Here is a 24897-nt window from a genome sequence, read left to right as displayed (position 1 = left end):
GCCAAGCATCAGAAAAGATAGTGCCAGTGGGTATTTCACCAGTCAGACTGGTAATGAATTTTAAAGTTTTTATCCATGAGAGGCTACCATGTAATACGAAGTGACCTTGGTACGAGATTCCTGATCATTTGTTATTTGTTAATACAACAATGTAATAGAATTAATAAAAACAATTTATGAAATAATCTTTGTTATATTATCAAGACCATTAACTCCGGCATGTGAAATTAGCGAGGTTGTACTGTAGTTTGCAGTCCGTAAGGTCCTATTACCTGAGAGGTCTAATTTCTTTGACATTGGAATGCAGACTGGTCTCCTCCCATCTGTTGTTCATTCTGTCCTTTTCTAATTTGATAGTGCTGTATGGTAAACACCTTGGGCCTCATTTATGAAAAGTGACGCATCGCTGCGTCAAAACAGCGATGCATCACTTTTCATTGCTCCCTCCTTGCGACACCAATGATGCGTCATATATACAATATGATACATCATTGCGCAAGGAGTTACAGATACGTCAGTATTTCTGACGTATCTGTATGGCGCAAAAGTGACGCATTGCTGGAGTATGTCACAAAAGTGACGCAACTCCAGCAATGTATCCTTTCACATGGGGCAAGCCCCATGTGAAAGGGCCTGCGTCAGTCTTACGCCTGCTGTGAGGCAGGCGTAAGAAATTTACGCATTTTTGTCCTAGAAGTGGCGCAGTAAAATCTCATAGATTTCACTGCGTCACTTCTGCGACCCTTTCTTGTGTCAATACGCCCCCCCTTGCATACATTATACCTGGTGCAGGTATAATGTGGCGCAGGGGTTTACAAAGTGACGCATCTACCTAGATGCGTCACTTTGTAAATTTGGTGCAACAAGGCACATTTTTTACGTTGCTGGTGCGTCACAAAAAGTGACGCACTAGCGGCGTAAAAGTGAAGCACGGCCTCATAAATGAGGCCCCTTGAATTGGCCTCAGTGACTTGTAATAATTCTTTTGCAATGCCATCAATTCATGTGTCTTTATTTCTAGGTGGGGATCTTAGTGTTGATCTGATGTCTACTTTCATTATTATAGGTTCTTGTGGGAAGCCAATGTCCTCTAGGTTATTTAATGGGTTGGCAGTTCACCTATAAAAGGTATGCCCTTTATTATTTTCACTTTTATTTGGTTTATGCAATATTAGCTGCCTTCTGCCCATTGTCCGCTTCCATTATACCAATTTGCAGTTAGAATTTCTTATTGATTTTGTGAGTCATTTAAAAAAAGAGTCATTGATTTGTAGTGTAGTTCCTATCATCCCAATAGGCTCTGCGCATTGGAATAATACCTACAGCAGTAAAGGCCTAGACCAGACGTTAACTAGGTCTACTACTGTCGATACTAGACTTAAAGTTTTGGGTTTGCCAGCTTAGCTCAGAGTTCACTAGAAACTTTCTCGAATGTTCAGGAAAGAATTAACTCCCCTGATTAGACAAGAAGGGATTTAGTTTCTGACAACCATAGAACATGACAACTTTGCTCTCCCCTAATCAAGAGTATATCTCGAGAGTCGTGTGAACAAAAGGCAATTTATTTTACTCAGTCAGTACGTGCATTCTTAGTCTCATCAGAATGTAGAGAAAAGGAAGAGACGGGCGTGTTCAATAAAAAGGTGTTATTTATTGATCAGTCTCTTTTCTCGTACAAGAGAAATGGATCGATATTATTGTAATACTTATAGTTAAGTAAAGTGCATACAGTAAAAGCAATAGTATAAAATAATACTGTAAAAACATTGATATGGTTTCTAAGCCATAAGATGTTTTAAAATGAATAAAATATATTACATACACATATACATTTGACTAAACGTACTCAACTGGTGTTTCTAGATACGCCTACCCCGTGTACCTGACCTAAGTCTAATACGTGGGCGGGAATAGAAAGTTACAGTTTAAGTTAAGTTTGTTTTTGCCAAGTGAATAACTAAAGAATTCTCTGTGAGGGGTTATTCAGTTCTGTACCTGGAAGTTAGGATGAATGAGGAATGGTATCTCTCTCTCTGGTCTCGATATTCCAGGCTGCCTGCGAGGGCTACCCAGAAACGCCGGGGCTGGATTTCTCGGCAGGAGAAGTCAGCGCGTCTCTCAGCGCGTCAGGAAGGCGGGGCTGCTGCCAGCGGGGTCTGCTCTGCTCTTGGCTTCGGCAAGTATGGCTGCTCCGTCTCGTCACCACGCGTGTGTTTGCATAGGGCAATATCGGTAATATTTATACCTTTAAGGTGCCGAGATTGACGTAAGGATGGACATAGATACGTCAATAAGGATGTCATACGACTTGCTCGTTAGCACATTCTTTTACTGAAGTTCTCGGTGAAATCAAAACAATGGCCGCAGGGTTTTGCCCAGGTTGTCATAGGTTTGATTTGTTATGAGAACTCCGTATGCCTTATCAGGGGCTGGAGGAATATCGCTTGTCTAATTAGATCGCAAGCGTTATGACCTAATCAGATAACACGTTCCTGTGCTGTAGTGTGACTGCGTCAGATAACGGTATCTGCATCATGGGGATTTTCTGCCTCATGGGCTGATTACTAGTTAACTTGTTAGTTTACTAACCAGAATAGGGTCAGGAATAGGGGGATCGATTCAGAACCTATAGGAATACATCACACCCACTCCACGCTAACTATGTACATATTTACTAATCTAAGCATAGTATAACATAGTACAACATACTATAGAGTATAGTGTATACCTTACCACCCCAAAATACATAAATGCATTTTGAAATTTTTCAAATATACGGAAAAATTGCAGACATATGTATTGTATGCACTCAAGCTGTAGAAAAATGCCAAAGTAATCGCATTTGTATACAATATTGCTTATCTGGTATATGAGAATTACACATGAAATGGCTCTAAATACAGAAAAAAAGTTCGAGACCATTCCATCACAGAATAAAATATTTATGAACGTATCAGCGGGCAGCTAATGTCTATAAGCTATCTAAAATTTAGAAACCTTAGTTCTTTAAGAATAGTTCTTACTTTAAGCAGAAGATAGTGTCCCGAAAAATATGCAAAAATATTTGGGGCTGCTGAAAAATTGCTGTCCGTGAACTGGATGGAAAATTGTTCATGTGACTTTATTTTTAAAGTTGAAGGCCGAATTCAGGGAACGCCGCGTGCGAGCCTGCTCAAAAGTCTCTATTTCTGTTCTGGAGAGAACATCATATCATTTAGGCTTTCGAAAAAACTGTCAACAGCTTCCTGGGAAAGTTCCACTAACTCGGATATAGGTGTAATCATGCATTCGTGCGCATGATTGTCTCCATTGACATTCTGATTTGCATTACTGACAGAAGGTCGTACCTGTTCGATGCTGCTTTCATCTTGAACTTCACTACCCATCAATCGTAGTGGTGAAGCTTCCACGAATGCCGTCATCAGGATTGGTAGCCTTTGAGGGCAGCACAAAGCATGAACCTTGATCGGGCTCAACAATGTTTCTGCATCCATCGGCGCATCCGATTGTAGCGTCAGACAGGTGTCTAACACGCATTCTTCTCCGCATAGCAGACACCTCAATACAGGTAAAACACATCTTTGCCACATTGGTCGAAATGATAGAAACCAAGTCATGTTTAGGTCTCTAAGCCGGGAGAGTCCCAGGATTTTTGATATCCGGTCCCGGTATCCAATGGCTAGGATTGTTTCTTCCCTTGTCGCAAGAGTTGTGTCTGTGACATGGGTTGCCATAACGAAATATAAGGACTAAAAATAGGATTCCTGCAATTAGTCCCAGGATCAGGGGAAGTCTGCCAAAAATCGAATGGACGAAATCTGGAAAAATACCCAGTATGGCTTTGAATGGTGTTAATGCCATCGAAAATACTGTCTTAAATACCTTTGAGACCCCATTGGTATCAGAAATATTTAAGATTTCATTCAGGATTTCCGCGAAATGTACGGGGGAATTAGTTGATAATAATGTATGTATCTCTGCAGTCGTCCTTGCGACTTGTAGATCATACGTTTCTTTTGATGACGAGAGCCTGGTAGGCGTCTGAAGAAGCACTGTTTTCATTCTGCTTAAAGTATCTATTCGAATAGAAGTAATTTTCAAATCGGGCCATGCCCTTGCCTCCCTGTCTGGGAAGGAGCTGGGGAACAATGAGCGTCCACAGCACTTGACCTTCGCAGTCGTAGTTACTAGATAAGGAGTCCCGGGCATAAGACTACAACATTTGCGGTCTACAATAAGAATGTAACTCCCATTATAGAGTCTTTGAAAGAATGGTTCTATTTCTGTTGCAGGTGCGCCTTGCTGGTGACATGAAAGGTTGTATGAATTCCCTTCACAGGCTCCATGCAAACGAATTCCGTTACACAGAAGTGTGCCACTTAGTGACATCGCACAATTGTTGCCACTAAGAAACACTTTCTGTCCTTTATTACTGACACATGCATGTGAATAGGGCAGGTTCCATGTTGTTTTAAGGTACCCCTTTCCCAATTTCTCGTACATGCCAGCCTGTATATGTTTTTGGCAGTATTGAAACCTGAAGGTTGAGATTGGAATATTTATTATCCCATGTATTATCCATTCACTGACAGGTCGTTCTGACATTGTCACTGGTAATCTTTCGAGTTTTTCAATGCTCAAGATTGTATAATAAGCACCCTTTTGCGCCATACTGACTTGTCTATCAGTAAGGTTAAAGATTTGGAATAGTGACGTTGTGTTGATTAAACGCCAAGGCACATAGCCTGAACGCAGATTTTGTAACGTCCAGCCAAGCTGTACAATAGAACGCAATTGTGACTGACCGTGTTGTAATAACAGTAAGTCCTGCGATAATATGTCGATTGCTGAAGACACAATGCTGTCCAAAGAAAAAATTCTGGAGGACAGAGTCATTAACCCATTGTCCACTACAGAAAGTGATTTTTCCAAATTAATACGGTCAATTTCCCGTATTCTCTCTGCTGTTTCAATTTGAGTAACCTTCCAGGCCTCATTGTATGCTGCATATACAGAGGCTGCTATGAAACGCTTTTGACGCTGTTTGCGTGGTCCCAAAGTGAAATCACGCAAGTCAGCACCATCAGTAAGTAAAGTTAGGTGTTGCTTAATTTCTGCCAGTGTGGAAGTTTGTAGCCATTGAAGGCATAATTTGCCCACACTGTAGGTTGTTATTATCCCTGGGTGATGTCTTTGAGGATATCTAGGGTCTGGCCTGGTCATTTTGAACCCCTGTGTTTTGTTCAGGAATCTATCTTGACAGTTATTTGTATCTGTGGGCCAGATCAACCACTGTTTCCAATGAGGATGTGTTCTGTTTTGGTTTAATATATGGTTTACGTCTATCTCTTCATCTGTAGAAGTGTTGCTAAACATTGTTGGCTTCGGAATAGACGGTTTATTTAAATCTTTGATTTTGGCTTGGCCAAGACAGGTGGTTTGTTGAACAGTGTCATTTAAAAATATCATTTGTTCTGGGATCATGCAGGCTCTAAACAAAGCTTCTATACCCTGTACTTGCCATTCTTTTGTACCCCAAACACTTTTCAATTCAACATTTTTGTCCCAATAATCAAACCCAAAAGTATTCATTTTTTCAAAGAATGAGTCTGAATATAACAATTTTGTGTTGGTTATCATGGTCTTGGTCCCTGTTTTGTTTGACAATTTAAAATAAAATGTTTCAGCATTACTTGTGTTAAAACCTGAAAAATATGAGTATTTGTCGTAAACGGTTCTTGAGCTCCCTTTTGGAGGTGTTGCACAATGTTCCCATTGATTATAATTTAAAACATTTCTAGGTTGTGCAGATCTATGTAAAAAATGGTTACCATAGTGGTTATAACAGTACATACTATCATAATTTGTAGAACCCTGCAAATAATCATGTTTGGTAAATTTAGCAGACATTACTAAGTCAGACATCATGTTATTAATGCTTTCGAAGTCCCAATCATCAGCAAATGAGTTTGGTTTTACAAAGTCACTCAAGGAGATCTTAATTTGGTGTGGATATTTCAGGATCTCGACCGGACCATAAATTTCATAGTCAGTGTTGTCCCAAGCTACCCCACCAGGTATCGGATTGGCTGTGAAGTTGGCTGAAGAAAGTTCTCTTTTCTCGACGTGTGAAGATGTGTGTGGTTTGAGGATCAAGTTGATTTTCTGACTTGCTGTGTCCATTTTTGCATATTTTCCCTCAATGAAGCGTCCCAAAGTTAGTACCATGATGAGCCAAAGTATGAGGATAAATGCACCAAAACCCACCCAAAATTCAATCCATGGGGAAATCAGATATGTTTCTTTCAGTTGTTTCAAAAGTTCTTTAGCTTTATCTTTAAAGGTTTTTGATGATGGCTGTGTCTTTGATTCACTGAAGCCTTCAGAGGAATCATCGAAGTTTATGAAGTAGCCGGATGCTGTTCTGTCAATTGTTCCAATTGCTTCAGGATTACTGTTTCTTGCATTTTCACTTGGTACTTCATTATAGATTGGTGTGTCTCTGCTAAATGTTTTTATTTGGGATTTCAGAGGTCGTAGTTCTATTGCATTGTTGCATAGTCCATGTTGTTCTTCTGTAGGCGTTTCGAATGTGATGAGCCTCTTTGTTAGGACCTCTGTACTGGCAGCAAACCTTGGTGTTCTGCTACTTATTGGGAGTCCACTTGGCCTACTGTTTGTTATCGGCCACATGATTGTGGTTTTACCAGGTCGATGGATACAACTCGGTTCTCCTTTTTACCAGCAAGTGGCGGTAGTACAACTGATCTTGTCCCGTTGACAGACAAGACAGGAACTGCTTTTCTGTAAGAAGGCCCAAATTCCTTCTTTACCGCGATCTTCTCCCTGACTAGATCCCCGACTTTTGGAATCCAGACAGGTCTTGCTGGGACAGGTGGTGGTTCTTCAGTGGTTGTTGGCTGTTGTTTCAACTTTATGTTGCTCAGGTCTTTTCTTGTTTTGTTTAAGTCCTGTAAAATAGCCAAACGGTCTTTGATATCAAAGCTTTTTTCTTCTACCACTGAAGTCTGACTATCAATGTCAGAGATCAACATCCTAGTTCCAAATAATAATTCGTACGCACTGAATCCCTTCAGAGAATTTCTTGGCAAGTTATTTAGACTACGTTGGACACTTATTAGATGTTTGACCCACCCAGCTCCCGAACCTAATATCCTTTCCGCTATAGATTGCTTTATGCCTTGGTTTTTTCTTTACACCATCCCGTATCCCTCAGGAAGGAAGTGAGAAGATTCCCGCTGTGCTATGCTCATTTGGCCATGTTTCCCATCAGGCTTGAGGGCTAGAGTGGAGACAATGGTCAAACGTAGCATGCTCTTAGCGTATATGCCATTTAGACTCGCAAATCTTTGTATAACAGTCCGGACGTCAGCCGAGTACTGGTGATTTACATTATAAGTGGAACTAGCCTGTATATGTTAATCGCAACCCTTCATTTTTACTCCTCATTTTTCCTGGAGTAGAACGACGAGGTATTAAACTGTTTCTCTCCCCACTGCGATCTCTATTGCAGTCTGGGCAGTTTTTTACAAACATGGTGTGACGCAGGCTCATGCCTGGCCACCAGTACCGTGATTGTAATTCTTCCAGAGAATCTTTTAGTTTGAGGTGTCTGAGACCCTCGCCCATATGTGCGTCTGCGATTAACAAGTTTCTCCTGTCCATGTTTGGAATCACTCTATCCCCCACTCCAGGGATTCGAGCAAAAGGGACGGAGTTTGCATCGATTATGTATGTATAATTGAGTGGATAGTTGATCGGTAACGCTGAGCAGTCGCCTTTTGATGACGTTTTCACCGCCAGCACTGTTTCACCGTCAATGTATTTTAATGTACGCTTTTCTCGACCTACGGGAGCCGATTTAGTGGCTGCCGCTGTGGCTGTTTCAGCCAATGAATTCCCTGCAACGTGAACGCCATCACGCTGATGACTCAGTGAGTGTGTCACGTGAGTCTTTGGTAGTTCTTTTTGTAAAAGAGCTATTTGTTCCCATAGCAGTTTCTGCTTTATTGGTGCATTTGTGTCATCTTTGTAACCGTTTTGAATCCATGTCTGCAAATCCTTGTTATATGATTTGACGCAGTAATATGAATCTGACACTATAAGTGTCGGGAATTCGCGATCCGCATTATCTAGCGCCATTTTCAAAGCTAATATTTCAGTTTGTTGTTCTGAATTAGTTTCTACAGAGTGTGTCTTTGTTAATAGAGGTTTTAGTTTACCTCCGCGCCACAATTCTTTTGTAATCTCACATGTGGGGTTGTATGCTTGTTCTCCCCAAACGGAGGGTTGAGCATGTCCGTCTGTATAGATTACACAAGCGTAATGTCGTAAAGGCAGAATATCGATTGGCAGAGGATATGTTTTTTCATATTCTAGATTTTTTAATTCTTCTAGTTCTGGATCAAAGTAGTAGTACACTTTGTCCGTTGTGATTGAATTCACCCATTGTATCCATTCCGGATTCAATGTTGTTGTTGGTAAATTACACGGTGTTGTTAGTGCCTCAAAGGCTGATTCTGCTGTTCTGACTGTGATATGTCTACCGTCCGCTTGATCTTTTTCTCTAGCTATTGCGGTTTGAACTGCATGAACAATTTTTTCTTTGGTGCTGAATTTCTGTTCAGCTTTTGTGTATAAGTGTGATTTGAATGCAATTGGTACCTTTTCTCCCTCATTAGAGGTCAGGTATGTGAATCCGCATCTCCCTGGGATGACTCGAATCACAAGATTGCGTGTGTTATCACGTGTTTCTAATTTTGTTTTAATTAGCATGTCTGTTTGTAGGGATCTCAAAATTTCTGTGTGTATTTGAGTCCAATTGGATCTTTTAAAATCTGGTTTTATCAGATCATAAAGGGGTTTGACCCTTTCTGCGTAATTTGCAATGTATGTTCTTCCGAAATTTAGGAAGCCTAGAATCGACTGTAGGTTTTTTAGTGTTCTAGGTGCTTGGAGTACGGCACATTTCTCTAGGAAATTGTCAGCCAGGCTTTTGCCTTCACTTGATAACTCATATCCTAAGAATAGGACTGTCAGATGGGCAATTCTGGATTTTTTAAAGTTGAATTTGTAACCCTCTGCAGCGAACCCAAGTATTATGGTGTTCACTCTTTTCAAGTGAGTCTCCAAGTCATCATCTGTTAAGTAGATGTCATCGACATAAGATAATGCTTCATCATCATATAGTTGTAGTAATTTGGTTACTCTCGCTGAGAATTCCCCCGGGCTGTTCTTGTACCCCTGGGCTAACCGACAGAATTGTTTTTGAGTGCCATTTATTGAGAATGCAGTTAAATATCTGCTCTCTGGTGCTATGTTTTGACAAAAGAATCCATTAGAGATGTCTAAGGTTGTTTTGTATTTTTTGCGCACTATGTTATTCATTAGTGCAGCACTATGCGAATTTTGCACTGCAAAAGTTTTGCAACATGTGTTAAGGTGTCGGTAATCCAAAACTAGACGATATGAATTGTCTGGTTTGGAGACCGGAAACAAAGGGTTGTTCATTTGTGAGGTGCAAGTTTCAATCACCCCCTGGTATTCTAGCTGATCTATTATTTCATTTACCTGTTTTTTAGCTTCTTGCTTAATTGGGTACTGCCTTTGTGCAGTAGGTTGTGATTTTAACTGGATTTTGTGAGGAGGAGAATCCTCATCCCATCCCACGTGATTTTTATATAAAGCAGGAGCTAGAGCCACTGCCCACTTTCTAGCAAGTGTGTATTTTTTATGAATTGGGATATGATTTGAGAAGGCAGGCATAATTACTTCTTCGCCATGAGGGCACTCCCTGACAAACTCTGGTGGCCAGTCTTTTTCAGCTAGAAGGATATCATAGCCCTTGGAGAGATTATCCCAAAATAGTCCCCTTATTTTCCTAGTCTTATCTCCCTCTATACGCAATGTTATTTCGTATATCTTGTGAGGTTTGCTAACTCTGGTGTCCGCAGTTCCCACTTGAAGATATTCATTCGTGTCCACTGTCTCCAGATGATTCATAAGGACTTTGCGAGCTATGCTCACTTCTGCTGCGCTGTCTAGCATTGTCTGAGCCCATTCTCCGTTTTCAGTTGTGTCCTCAGTATTCTCGGCATTGTTAACTACCTTGATACTGGCTACCTTCTTTTTTGGAAATTGTAATTTCTTTTTTAGTTGAGCAGGTTCCTTGTCTTTGGACTTGGCGTGCTCTTCTCTTTGTTCTGATCGTCCTCTTCTTTCCGATTTCTGCGAGGAAGTCTGAAAAGATTGAGAGGGACGTGTATCAATGTCTTGATATCTATCAGGCTTTTTAATATTATCCCTATTTCTAAGGTTATATCTTTTCCCAGAGGGGTCACTCTGGGGTGACCTGTGTCTTTGGTTCGGAGATTTTTCTCTTCGCCTAGGAGACCTTCCTCTGGACTGGAATTTCTTTTCTTTAGGATTGGATTGTTTGTTTCCATCCCAGTTCTTTTTTGGTGATGTAGAATTGTTATTAAAAAATATTTTTTCTGGACTTTCAATCAGTTGCGGTTTTACTGGTATTCCACCTAAACTATCTCTACCTAGTTCCTCATAGGATTTTTCTATGATTCTGGCAATTTCCGCTGGTTGGTCTGCTATATCTGTCTCTTTTAACCTCTGGCGGATCGCCACGTTTGCTGCTTCACCTTTTATGTTGGCTAGTAATATAGCCGAGACCTGCTTGAAGTCTTTCAGTAATTTCATACCAAGAGTTAAAGCGGGTTCAGGACCATATTCATCTTGAATTTGTTTTAGCACATCTGGTATTACCGAAATGGATGGAACACCGTGCGTTTTTGTGTAGATGGAAGCAAAGACTGTACCCCAAGTGTCACAGTCCTCAATGTGTGGTGCGATTCCCATTGGAAGACAGATAGTCAGAATCCTGTGTTTTTCTAATGGGGTGGTGTCAGGAAACACCGCCTCTATTTGGGTAATTTTCTGTGCCAACCAGAATGGTATTTGTTCCCGTTTAACCGGTACTTTACCTAGGCAGGACTGGATGTTCTGTGGTGTAATTTTATTTGTGTTCCCCTGGTGAGGGGTCAGCTGTGGAATTTTAATCGCTGGCTGAATTGTTGAAGTCCGCATCACATATTGGACTAATTGTCTGTGTATTTTTATTAGTTGTTTTAGCTGTGTTAACAGCTCTGCTGCAGACATCCCATCGATGTCTGGATGTGGTGTGTATCCGGCTAGGACCGGCCACGTTGCTCCTGGTCTACCTAAAGGACCGAGCCTGGTGATGTGATTATTATGTTTTAGGGCGCCATCAAATAAGAGCAAATGCTCTTGAAATTTGAGTGGTACTTCCACCTCCTCGAAAGGAGTGTACTCATTAGGAGGTTCCTCTATTTTGTAATAGTGGAAGTACTTTGTTACAGCATTTGCTGCTGGAAAATGTATCCATGAATAATATACCTCTGTCTGCCGATATTCGTGTGCCTCAATTACGAATATGACTGTGCCACCTCTAGGTGTCAGTCCATTTTCTATAAGTTTTATGGTTATAGATTTCCTTTTGATGACCGGGATGAGTATTATATCCGGGTCTGCGTCTTGCATGGTAGCATCAGCTACTGCGAGTTCAGTTGCTAATCTAACTGTCTCTCTTTCATCATCACTGTCTACCATTTTACTGACAGGATGGTTATTTTGTTTGTTTGCAGATCAGGTTTCTTATGGAAACAAAGTTTAGATGCACAATATTTTGGAACTGTTTATCCTTCAACGTTGATTATACCAAGAACCATACATAGGAGTTCCCTCCTGCGGGGTCTGGCGGATATAACCTTTCACCCACTCCAGACGTGTTTGGAGTATTGTGGAAAAAGGGGTCTGAGTGAGAAAGCACGACTGAGTTACTCTAAATGTCTTACGTTAGTTTTATCGCCCTTTCCAAACGCGTTGGGCGCCATGTAGTGTAGTTCCTATCATCCCAATAGGCTCTGCGCATTGGAATAATACCTACAGCAGTAAAGGCCTAGACCAGACGTTAACTAGGTCTACTACTGTCGATACTAGACTTAAAGTTTTGGGTTTGCCAGCTTAGCTCAGAGTTCACTAGAAACTTTCTCGAATGTTCAGGAAAGAATTAACTCCCCTGATTAGACAAGAAGGGATTTAGTTTCTGACAACCATAGAACATGACAACTTTGCTCTCCCCTAATCAAGAGTATATCTCGAGAGTCGTGTGAACAAAAGGCAATTTATTTTACTCAGTCAGTACGTGCATTCTTAGTCTCATCAGAATGTAGAGAAAAGGAAGAGACGGGCGTGTTCAATAAAAAGGTGTTATTTATTGATCAGTCTCTTTTCTCGTACAAGAGAAATGGATCGATATTATTGTAATACTTATAGTTAAGTAAAGTGCATACAGTAAAAGCAATAGTATAAAATAATACTGTAAAAACATTGATATGGTTTCTAAGCCATAAGATGTTTTAAAATGAATAAAATATATTACATACACATATACATTTGACTAAACGTACTCAACTGGTGTTTCTAGATACGCCTACCCCGTGTACCTGACCTAAGTCTAATACGTGGGCGGGAATAGAAAGTTACAGTTTAAGTTAAGTTTGTTTTTGCCAAGTGAATAACTAAAGAATTCTCTGTGAGGGGTTATTCAGTTCTGTACCTGGAAGTTAGGATGAATGAGGAATGGTATCTCTCTCTCTGGTCTCGATATTCCAGGCTGCCTGCGAGGGCTACCCAGAAACGCCGGGGCTGGATTTCGCGGCAGGAGAAGTCAGCGCGTCTCTCAGCGCGTCAGGAAGGCGGGGCTGCTGCCAGCGGGGTCTGCTCTGCTCTTGGCTTCGGCAAGTATGGCTGCTCCGTCTCGTCACCACGCGTGTGTTTGCATAGGGCAATATCGGTAATATTTATACCTTTAAGGTGCCGAGATTGACGTAAGGATGGACATAGATACGTCAATAAGGATGTCATACGACTTGCTCGTTAGCACATTCTTTTACTGAAGTTCTCGGTGAAATCAAAACAATGGCCGCAGGGTTTTGCCCAGGTTGTCATAGGTTTGATTTGTTATGAGAACTCGGTATGCCTTATCAGGGGCTGGAGGAATATCGCTTGTCTAATTAGATCGCAAGCGTTATGACCTAATCAGATAACACGTTCCTGTGCCGTAGTGTGACTGCGTCAGATAACGGTATCTGCATCATGGGGATTTTCTGCCTCATGGGCTGATTACTAGTTAACTTGTTAGTTTACTAACCAGAATAGGGTCAGGAATAGGGGGATCGATTCAGAACCTATAAGAATACATCACAGATTTTCTCTATTTATTTTAATTCCCGATGTCCTAGAATTGAGGACTTCCATGTTCTTGCAGATGTCCATATATTTAGGAGTTGCTTCGTTTTTGCTTCGGATTCTTCTGGGATGAGTGTCTGAAAAGTTTCAGTGCTCCGTCCATCAACTCCTTGTGTTTGCTTTGTTTGCCTTAAGTTGGCAGGGTATGCCCAGACGTGGGTGCCTTGCTCACTTTCCCACTGGTTTCAAGCTAGCCTGGCTGATGAGGGGTATTGCCCCGAAATTGGTCCCAGGCATCTTGTTTCTGGTCCAGGGAAGACCTGGCTAGGCAGTTCGGGCTGGACTGCTTCAATGAGGCACAGGATCAAGACGGATTTGCATATAGCTGGGTCTGAACTGGGATGGCAAAGTGAGCTAATGAATGATGATGGGTTCAACCCAGATCTGTGACTGGGGGTGAGTGTCTGAAAAGTTTCAGCACTCCGTCCATCATCTCCCTGTGTTTTTGCTTTAATAAAATGTTAGGCATATTTTTCTTGATTACATTCCTAATATTAGCATGTACTAATGCTTTACGTATTACTAGAATTGTTTGTCATTGTTTATACTATATTTGTAACTAGATTGTTGTTGTTGTTCTCGACCTTTTTCCAACTAAGTGAGGGCTCCTGCCTAAACAAATCACTTTCCTGGTATCTCTGGTTGTTTTCTTGCAGTCTCTGGGTGGCCAATGAGTGCTCTGTCTGTGTTCCCTGCTGTGTGGGCGCACATTTTATCTACACAATTCCAAGCTCCAAGGGAAAACCACACATGATGGAGTGGCAAACACCATAATGGCTTGTGTCATATGGGTCCAGGAAGCATATGAACAGGCAGTGGCGGCTGCCGCAAAAGTAAAGTGGAGTGGTAGAAGGGGGAAATAATAATAATTAAAAAACATTCCTTTCGCCGATGGATGCCTCTGTGGTTCTCTGCTCCCGGCGTCCACTGCGAAAGCACAGGCTCCCCACCCAATCAAGATGCTGCTCCCATGCTATACTAGCATGAGAGTAGCTCCAGGATCGGTCTGAGCAACCTGGTCTGCCACTCAGACTCATTGAAGTCTGTGCTGTTTCTCCTACCCAACTGTGCCACACAGCTGGGTTGGAAAAACAGAAGTGCGCATTTCGGTTTGGCCGGCCTAAGATGGCCGGCCAAACTGACTTGTGCACTTTACAGTGCCCATCACTCCTACCTCTGCCATGGCCCGGCCCCACCCAACACAGCCAAGATCTCAGTCAGTCACAGTAAAATAAAATTATATATTTATTTTTTTGATCCTTTTATTTATCTGTGACTGACAATGACCAGTGGGGAGAAGCTTCTTCGCCATTACGGAGGAGCCGCCCTGAGAACAGGATGTGCATATAGGAAACCTGTTAGAAGGCAGACTCAGAGATTCAGCAGCTCTGCAACATTACAGCCCTGGGCGTCAGTGTTTTCTTTTATGCCATTGCTGATGCCATGTGTGGCATTATAACATATGGCTCTCAATATATAATTTGTAATTGCAGATGTGGTTGAATCACTGATGTCATTTATCAATGGTGTCATTGATAAAGCTAGAAATAATGTTCAAAGTTATGCCATCGACAAAATAGTTCATGATGTCATTTCTGACATCATGAGCAATGCTTTTATGTCAAACTAGCAGCCCGTCCCGACCTTGTCTGGGTGCAACAGGCTTCCCCGACCCCGCCCGCCCCGACATTGTGCAGCAGCCTGGGCCCCCGCCCGGCCTGTCCCCCGCCTGCCCTGACCCCCGCCTGCCCCGACCCCTGCCTGCCCCGACATGGGTCCCCTTACCTGAGCCGCCGCTCCTCCCGCCTGTCCGCTGCTCGCACCGTCGCTGGCCTGTCTGCTGCTCCTCACGTCACCGCTCCTCCCCCGTGCAATTTCCGCCGCTCTTCGTCGCGCTCCTGGACGCCGCTCCTCATAACGCTCCTGACATGAGCACGCACGTCGCGGCCGGCGCTACTTCGGAGGGACTACTTTTTTTTTTACTTTAAATGTTTTAAATAACGTTTTTTTTTAAATGTATATAGCCTATAACCATCTACACACCCTGACGATTCCAACAATGTATCGGGTGTGTGGATTGGCGCTGTGGTTACCGAGATTTACTGTTGGGGCGACCTAGATCTTAATATTATCCAACTATTTTACTTTGATATTTTTATTGGTACAATTGATACAAAATGACTGAAGTGCACCCCTTCTTTACTGAACAAAAACAGCCCAATGATTGCAATCCGAATTGGCAATCCAATATATGTGCTGATTCTGCGGAATGAAGAATGATTTATGAGACAAAATGTGCCTAAGCTGACATTTAGGTTCAACCTCTCTCACACAGGAGAAACACTACTTGCTACTTCCCAGAGGCTTTGGTCCCATTACTTGCATTTCTACGCAATAAAAATGTTCTTTCTAATTATTTCAAATTCAGATTTAAGCCCAAAATGGGGCCTTGATTTCATAACATAACTTGTGCACGTCTCCCAAGGGTATCTTGGCGCTGAACAGCAGATGTGTATTGTTACCCAACTGAATTGTGCTTATTTTATCGACCTCAGAAGGGTGAAAGGCTGAGTGGACCCACCAGAATTTGAACTTGTGACCTGAATTCGAACGCAGGCCCCTACTGTGGATGCATTAATCCACTAAGCCGCAAGCCTCATCTGGTTCCTGTATGCCTAAGAACTCTTGTGAATTTCAAGTTGCACTACTCCAGCTCAGCATGTAATAAACTACCACTAAACATGTTAAACATCCACAAAGCGCCTCTTTCTGCAGTATCCCAAGCAAACATAACAATTCGCCAGAGTATCATCTCAGATTTTGGGAAAAGGCATCAATATTGGCAGAAAATAAAAGATGAGAACATGCACAGGTGCATTTTGAATGCTAATTAATAGAAAGTAGAACTTAATCCAATAAAAATTAGCTTCTCCAACATGTCTGCCAGCTTTTACAAATCAAATAGCAGTACCCATGCCACACCTCGCTGTTTGAGAATATTTAGCATTGTCAATAAAGCTGTCAGCTGACTAAATTATATTAACTGCATTTTTTCCTTATTAAAACTGAACGTGGGAGGCAGTGGTATGCTTCCACCTTAAATAGGTCCCTTATTCCTAAACATCTCTCTTTATTTAGCTGTTAATACTGTACTTTATCCTTTTCTAATGATGCCTATTTATTGCAGATAAAAGTGTAGATTAGCAACAGAGAAGTGCTGTGCTTTGTTTATACCATGGTTCTCCAAAGTCGGTCCAGGAGGGCCAGATCCATGACAAATTTTTAAGATATCTACATTTATGTAAATAGGGAAATGCTAAAAATCTGGCATGGATCTGGTCTTCTATGACTGACTTTGGAGAACCATGTCTTATACCACTAAAATGGATTGTGAGATCATAAACTCAGAATTAGCATTTGTTTCTCCTGGTGGAGCAAGCCCTGATTTTAAATCCCCCATGCCCCCAGTAATTACAGCGCACATGACAGTTTGAGTAATTGCATTACTGGTAGCCATTGCCTCCGTAATTAACGATACCTAGTTAAGCTCAGGGGTAACTGTCATTGAAACAGGGAACAGTGGGAAGAGCAAAGGGAGGCCTGATTATATACGTGGATTTAAGCCTCAAGGGGAGGTGGGACGATTTAGGCTGGGACTAGTTCAGCGGGTTAAACTGTGCTTGAGGGGCCACAAGTCAATTTTTATACATTTTTATAATGCTGTACTACTGGGTCAATCGACAATAAGCCTGAAGGAATTGGAGGGCAGATTATCTGGGATATATGACCAGGGGGATCGGGCATACCGGTTTGGTACTATTAGGTGACTTTAACTGTCACCTATGCCCAAACGTGAAACCTAGAATAAGGGAATGGTCTTCGTGCCCATTGGAAGAGGGCCCGCACGTAGGACACACAACAGAGGGAAAGGAATTAAATAAGTTGTTAGGAACCTATGCCCTAACACATACTATGGACCTAATTAAAACAGGGAAGAATGGCCTGGTTCATCCAACTTTTAAAGGTATAGGTTGCGTTTCTTTTATTGGTTTTATTTTTGTTTCTAATACGTTAAAGAACTGGATTTTAGGGTTTGAGATAGAGCTAAGTATTTTCAGCGACCATAACCCACTGGTTATCTCCCTCAGGGACCCAAATTCATCCAAGCATACTCCCCGCACGGGGAATAGTGGCGTTTTATCAGCAACTGACCAAGGGAGGAGACTCAGATGGTCTTCAGGTAGATGGTGAAGCCCTTCATAGAGCTGTAATTGCGGAGAAACAATAATATGTCTGGAAGTGCCTAAACCCATTGGTGGACGGGGCAGAGTTGGTTACAACCTTTGAAGGCGTCACCAAGAACATTGATAGTTTACTTAGGACCAAATCCGCCAGTAAAGGAAGGGAGGACCCCAGGTGGTTCGATCGTGACTGCTCCTTGGCCGCTAAAGAATTGAAGCGAGCCCTAAATGTAGTCCCTAGGGAAAAGAACAGGGTGGCCATATGTCGGGCACTCTACAAGCAGGCAGCTAAGCTGCGTAAAACCTCCTTGCAACAGCAGGCTTGGGAGAATATGAGGGAAGCGGTCGAGTCTAAGAACATGACTGCATTTTGGAAGGTTATTAATGCCCCCTGCTTCCAAGAGGCTAGCAATCCGAAAATAGCAAACCACATCCTGCCAGAATACTGGTATGCGCATTTTAGTGGGCTATACAACTATAGTATGACAGAGGAGCATACAGTAGCTGAGGAAGGGGGTGAAAATGCAGGACATATAATATTTTCCCTGGGTGAGATAAAGGCGGGCATAGAGGGTCTGACAAGGAACAAGGCTCCAGGGCCCGACGGGGTCCCCCCTGATCTTTTCCTGAGTCAGGAACATCTGTGGGCATCAATTCTGACCAGAGTCATTAATGCTGCCCTGGTCTCGGGCATGCCTGCGTCCTGGTCTACAGCCACTATTGTACCCATATTCAAAAAAGGAGATAGGGACAGCCCACTGTGTTACCGCCCCCATCTCCCTTATTGATGTGACAGTGAAGGTCCTAGGTAGGGTAATCCTCAATCAACTATTGGATTGGGCGGAAGAAAATCACATACTCAATGACACTCAGTACGGGTTTAGAGCAGGACGCTCAACGGCCGATCAATGCCTCAATTTATATCTATTGACATCCAAGTACACTGTTGCCAGTCAGGAGACGGTGTACTTGGCTTTCATGGATTTGACGGCGGCTTTCGACCACGTGAACCTCAAGAAACTGTGGGCAATTATGTGGACTCTTGGCATGGACCCGGGTTTAGTGCACATCTTAAGAGCTCTACACAGGAATACTTTTGCACAGGCCAGATATAACGAGGAGGGGAGTTTGACTGACCAATGCCCATGCTCAAGGGGAGTAAGGCAGGGCTGCATATTGGCCCTGTTTCTATTTACACTATACATAAATGGTCTCGAGCAGGCGTTAGAGGTTTTGGGGGTGGACTCTCCAAGGATTGGAACCAGGGGGGTCCCCGTTCTGCTCTATGCAGACAACGCGGTTTTTCTTGCACGGACTCCCCAAGGTTTACAATGCCTAATAGATGGTTTTGTCCAATTTATGGAGAGTCTAGACCTGTCTGCCAATCTTTCCAAATCATATAATATGGAAGCCGGAAAGACGTCGAAAAGGAAATACAAATATAAGATTGGCGCACATTTCCTGGAAAAAGTACAGACATTCTCTTACTTGGGGATTTTATTTGATACCCGCCTTAATTTTAAACCCCTGTTAGATGAGAGATGTCGTTCCTTAGATAGTTGTACCGGTGCCATTACGAACTTTGCGCATAGGGTGGGTCACTGGTCATCGGAACAAATCTTAAAACTCTATAATTTGAAGTGTTGTGCCAAAATACTCTATGGTAGTGAGGTTTGGGGATTCACTAATCCGCAAATTGTCCAAATTGAAGAGAATAAATACCTGCGGCAATTGCTGAGAGTCCCCCAAAGTACCCCGTCATTTATCATACACGAGGAACTGGGTGTCAATTATCTGAGAGATAGGTTAGAACTAAAACCCATTAATTGTTGGATTAAGATCTGGACCAACACCGAAGCCTCACTAACCAAGGAGATTATAATGGACTGTTTGGCACGTGATCAGGGGAGGAACATCTCATGGCTGAAGTATGTGAGGGAAACCCTGTCAGCCCTGGGTTGTTCAGATCTTTTTAATAACCCCACAAAACTGTTACCGCGGGATAGGGCCCATGTCAAAATGGTATTCACGAAATATGTGGCCGACCGGAGGGAAGACAGTGAAGTGAATAAACCCTCTGTGAGAGCGCATGTCTTGACCAAATCTTGCTTGGGCACTGAAACATATTTGTCTTTTATCCATAATGCTCAAGACAGATTTTTAATGACACGCTACAGGCTAGACTTATTACATCATAGTCTAGCGGTGCCGGCAGGTTATATGAAGACCACAGAGTTGAAGGGCCCGTGCGGCTGCGACCAACGGTCTCCGCAGGATACCCTACACTTTGTCCTATTGTGTCCCTACTACGAGCAACCTAGGAAGCGTTTATTAAAAAGTATTCTAAAAAAGGGGGGTTTTGAGCAGGCCAAGGTGGCTTTATTGTTTCTGAAATTGTCTACAGAGGTTTTAACTCTTTTTTTCTACAATGCGACATAGAAATACCAGAGGAAAGGAGTATCTACACTGATTTTAGCACTGATAGGCCAAAGCTCTTGTCAATGAATTGTGTTGGTGAGGGTACCTCTCAAAGATATAAATAATTATTGGGCCATCTGTTAGGAAATTTTATTTTTGCACGTGTTAATATCTTATTTAATGATGCCAACTCCTTTTTAAAAATACGACATTTATTAATCATGAGTATAAGATTGTTATTAGATAACGGGTTTTATCAGTAAATGTTTTATATATGTATTTTAGGTTGGGTTTATCTCTCTGTGATACATATTTCATTTTAATATCTTTTTATTATCTGCACTTTTATGGTATTATTTTGATCCCGAATAAAGTATATTATGATGATGAAACAGTGTTAACACCCACCATTTCCAAATTTCCACTCTGGCTGCAACATGCAGCTGTAAATATTGCCTTAAATTACTTTTAGATATTACATTATTACTGTAGCATCTTCCCTAGCTCGGATCATGTGAATGAGATATGCCGCACAGGAGCTGCAGTCAAATACATCTGCATTCCTCAACATACACTCACACACTGTGCATTATCTTATACTCAACATTAACCACACCCTAATACCTACCGGCATATGATGTAGTTCATGTTCAGAGTCCGTCCCAGAACCACGAGGGTCCTAGTGCGTATCACATCAGTATGTTACAATTACTGCCACACTTTCTGGTAACTTACATAAATGCTGCAATAAGTCAGAGCAGAACAAATGTTTAGTAACTAGTATTCTGGCCATTTTTCTGTCCCTCTAGTATTCTAGGAAATCCTATATGAGACGATAAGAGGCTAGATCACATCTGCTCCCAGTCGTGAAGTTCAGTTCCTGTTGTATCCAGAATATCTGCGGCCTGCCTTCACATACAGAGGTCAGTGGCTGACACTTTTGTCATCTTCATTAGTCAACAAGTTATAGAGTAAGCAATGGAGCCCATCCAGCTTGCCTCGTCTTCTTACAGAACCGCCCCTGAATGCCCCCTTTTCCTAAACTGTAGTTCTAGATTGTCTTTGGAAGCTCTGCTTACTCTTTTTCACCAGAATTACACATCCAGTTTTAAACCATTCCCCAATATATTCTCTGGGGTGTCATTTACATGGAAGTCATTTAAGTGTCACGTTCAAGACGACACTAAACAGTGAGCTCTCATATTCATCCACGGGACATCTCTGCGGCTGCCCCACTAAATTCAATATCACCATCAATATAAGCAATGATCTATGGTCTTGGCCTAACTCTCTTCTTCACTAGCCATCTACCATCTCCTCACCATCCCCCCCATGCACAGGTCTTAACCCTGCACCAGTTTCCTGTAAAATGAGAACTTGGATTCCCTTGTTGTTGAACTTCTATGAGCTGTTTCCATACTTTATTAGCTATATATTTCAAGATGGCATCCACATGCACAATACAAATATTTCAGTATTAACCAAACTCCCAAACTTTCAAAATTCATGCTAGTTTATTGTATATACCCCTCCTATCCCTACAGCTACTTAAGCAGCAAATTATCACTGAACACTCCCTCCACCAAGCCACCACAGTTCCTTCAGCATCAGTATCAGCCACTGATTTGTTCTCCAATATTAATGACATGTTGTAGCAAAGATATTGCTGTTAATCTCAGCAACAGCCTGATTTTAACAATCTCCATAAAACACTACAACACTAACATCAGGAAAATCGTGATTTTGACGGGTTCATAATTAATTGACAGTTCATCACAACACCACTGATTGTTATTCCAATAAAGCTGCCATTGTGCTTGCTAATGAGTTTTGGAATACAGCCACAGCCATGACCAATGGAAAGTACCTGACAATTGTATACATACACAGTCCTCTTTCCAGAATTGTCACTGGGTCAGGCTGGAGCCTATTCACAATCAACACTTAAATATAAACTCATTATCAATGGTACTGCTGTATCACAAAACACGTGACCAAGGCAATACATGGTATCCCTGGTTCTTCACATTGGAATGTCATCAGAACATCCCTAAAGTATTCCTGAGACCGGCCAGTGCAATCATCCACCATAACTTATGATACATTGTGAACACCTAGCTATCGCCTGTCTTTTGACAAAAACCTCTGACTGGTGTTAAGATCCTAGATTTCAAAATTCTTATGTCCAAACAGACCTGGATCATTGCAATAATTTCCCATCTCCTCCTGTTATAACAGCAATTCTAATTTATTTCAAATATTTTTGCACCCAATAATGTCACCATTCCATGATGTTTCTAGGCTACCAGTGGCCCTTAAACAAATTCATCATTGCCAGTGACCCAGGACAAGCTGCCAAGAAGCCATCTACCATTACATTTTTTAGGTGAAAACTGTCACCTATGATACTGGCCTACCAACTCTAGCCCAAAAAGATATGAAATAATAAAACAATGATCAGGATCATCACCCACAAAAGTATATTTATCATTTATGTGGCATTACCAATTTCCTGTGTGAATGCACATTTTAATTGTCTGGATTCCCCACACAGGATTTCTAAGGATGTCTTCACAACTCACATGAAAAAATCACACAAGATTTTACAAACCACATTTCGTTCTAAAAGCATCATTTTGCAAAATGTTCTCGAAGTAAAATGTGATTTTGCACATCCTTGCAGAGTACGTAGATTACATTTTTCCCTATTTCACCACCTGAATAGCTGTCTATCTATTTTGTACTTTGAGATGTGGAGGTTTTAAAAGACGATTGGCTTGTGGTCTGGCCATGTCGAATCCCCACTGTAGAACCAGTCATTATTCTTCTTTACAAAAGTTAGCTGGTTAGTATAGAAATCGAAACAAGCATTTGCAATGCAATAGGTCTCGCATTTACACGAGTTTAAGCTATTGGCATTGTAAATGACAATGCCTATTATTTTTGTTTTTTTAAAACATAAATAAAAGGCATTGTCATTTAAAATGCCAGTATCTGAAACTCGCGTAAATTCGAGACCTATTGCATTGCAAATGGTTACGTTTAAAACTGAGTGAGGAGCTGCTCGATTTCTTTTTTTTTTTTTTACTTTAACATTGAGCGCGGTGTCCTTGAAGTGGGCGCCACGCTCAAGGGTTAAGAAAAAAAAATACAAAGAAACCGAGTCCTTGAAGCGGCACCGTGCTCAGTTTGAAAGCAAAAAAACAAAAAACAAACAAACAGAGCGCAATGTCTCTGAAGCGGGCACCACGCTCATTATGAAAGTATAACAAAAAAAAATAATGAAACAGAACGGTATCCCAGAATAGGTAAACAACCTTTACAACGCAACTTTTACCACGCAGTGCCTTTACAACGCAACTTTTACAACGCAAACTATTACAACGCATTGCGCTGGGGGGCGCTCTAGGATAGGGAATAGGTTTAATGTACTATCCAACACCTTCCCCACTATCAACGGGGACTGGAGTTGGAATAGTAAATTAAACAATTCACTATCCAGCGCCTAAAAGCACTATGCGTTGTAAAGGTATGCGTTGTAAAACTTGAGATGTAAAGGTAGGCGTTGTAAAAGTATGCGTTGTAACATCATACATCCCCCAGAATATGATGCTGCGCTCAACATGAATGTTAAATATAAATAAATAAAGTGAGCGTGGTGTCCCTAAAGAGGCGCTGCGCTCATTAAAGTAAAAAGCATATATTTTAGAGTGCATAGCACTGCAGCTGCTATTATCCACATCAGTGTCCATGATCAAAATAGTGCTCACTCATCAGATAAAGCCCACAGTGTAACTAGCCAAGTAAAAGGTCCAGTCCTTATGGGCGTCAACAAATGGAGACAAGGCGGTACCAAGGCGGGACTAACAAGCCTCATAATTAATCAAAAGCCAGCATTTTCAAGGGACAATGACACAAAGCCAATGACAAATATGGGCAGAGAGTGGACAAGGTTTCTACAGCATACCCTACAACACCATGCCTCGCAGAGTGTGCAGCGCATGTGCACCTTTGCTAGGCTCGACCTTAAAAGGTGGGATACTATATTCTCACTTGCAGCACTCGATTCAACACATACTAGTGACCCCATGTCACCAAATATTTCCACCATTTGTTGTATTAGCAGCTGCAATTCTTCTTATGTGTTTTAATCCCTGTCCCACATAGTCTCCTGGTGAGTTTTAAAGAGGTCAGTGGTCAAGCTGGACTACCTTCTGCCAGTTTTGTCCTGGAACTCAACTCCATGCTGAGCATCTCAATCACTTGATTAATAGGGTTCTCCTGAAAAAGGTTTAGGTTTGCACTCGGTTTGAAGGTTCGAGTTCAAGTTGGGTTGGTGTCATGATGACATCCTGTCTATTCAGAGGTTTGATCTCTAAATCCTTCCCATTTCTGTGATTTTTTTGCTGTTGGGATCTCTTCAATGTATGAATAGGTGAGTGACATACTCGTCTGGAAATATTTCTTTACTGAAGTGGTCAAGTATTCCATTTTGTTCTAGGGTGGGAATCCTTTATTTGCCTCGTTGTCCTTGGGCATCAATAGTCTTTTGTCTCTTGCTACAGCCTCTTGGCTTCACTCTACTCCTTGAAGTCCATCAAGTGACTTGTCTGTCCCTAAAGCCCAGAATCTTTCAGCCCTACAGCATCATGGCCCAACCAACATCCGTCTCCATTCCTTCTTTAACATCATTGATCCCCAATTACATTTAGAAGACCTACTTCATTTTTCACTATGGCTACGTATTCCCCTCTTTTTCATTCAGAACAATGCAGAGGCAGTTTGGACACTACATGTATCAACATTGATCAACATACCACTCCTTGCATTCTTGTCTTAATTTAAGTACTAGGGTCCTGTTTATCAAGATCAATAC

The 24897-nt window shown here is 41.8% G+C and overlaps 1 protein-coding gene across 7 annotated transcripts in view; it reads left to right on the top strand.

Moving 5' to 3' along the window:
* Positions 1-24897, top strand: part of LOC144829072 (beta-Ala-His dipeptidase-like) — a 392817-nt gene that overhangs the window by 124593 nt on the left and 243327 nt on the right. For 3 of the 7 annotated variants that reach the window (XM_078687838.1, XM_078687842.1, XM_078687839.1), the window contains exon 2: positions 20831-20944. The exons of 3 other annotated variants lie outside the window; for them this stretch is intronic. The gene's annotated coding sequence lies outside the window, so the exon portion shown is untranslated. Of the gene's footprint in view, positions 1-1065; positions 1129-20830; positions 20945-24897 lie in introns of those variants that run through there. One more of the 7 variants, XM_078687835.1, reaches the window with a different exon arrangement.

The sequence above is a fragment of the Lissotriton helveticus genome, chromosome 4_1 (assembly GCF_964261635.1).
Source record: "Lissotriton helveticus chromosome 4_1, aLisHel1.1, whole genome shotgun sequence".
In the NCBI taxonomy this organism is placed as follows: Eukaryota; Metazoa; Chordata; class Amphibia; order Caudata; family Salamandridae; genus Lissotriton; species Lissotriton helveticus.
Note: the sequence above shows the minus strand (reverse complement) of the source record. Positions and strands in the feature narration are given on the sequence as shown.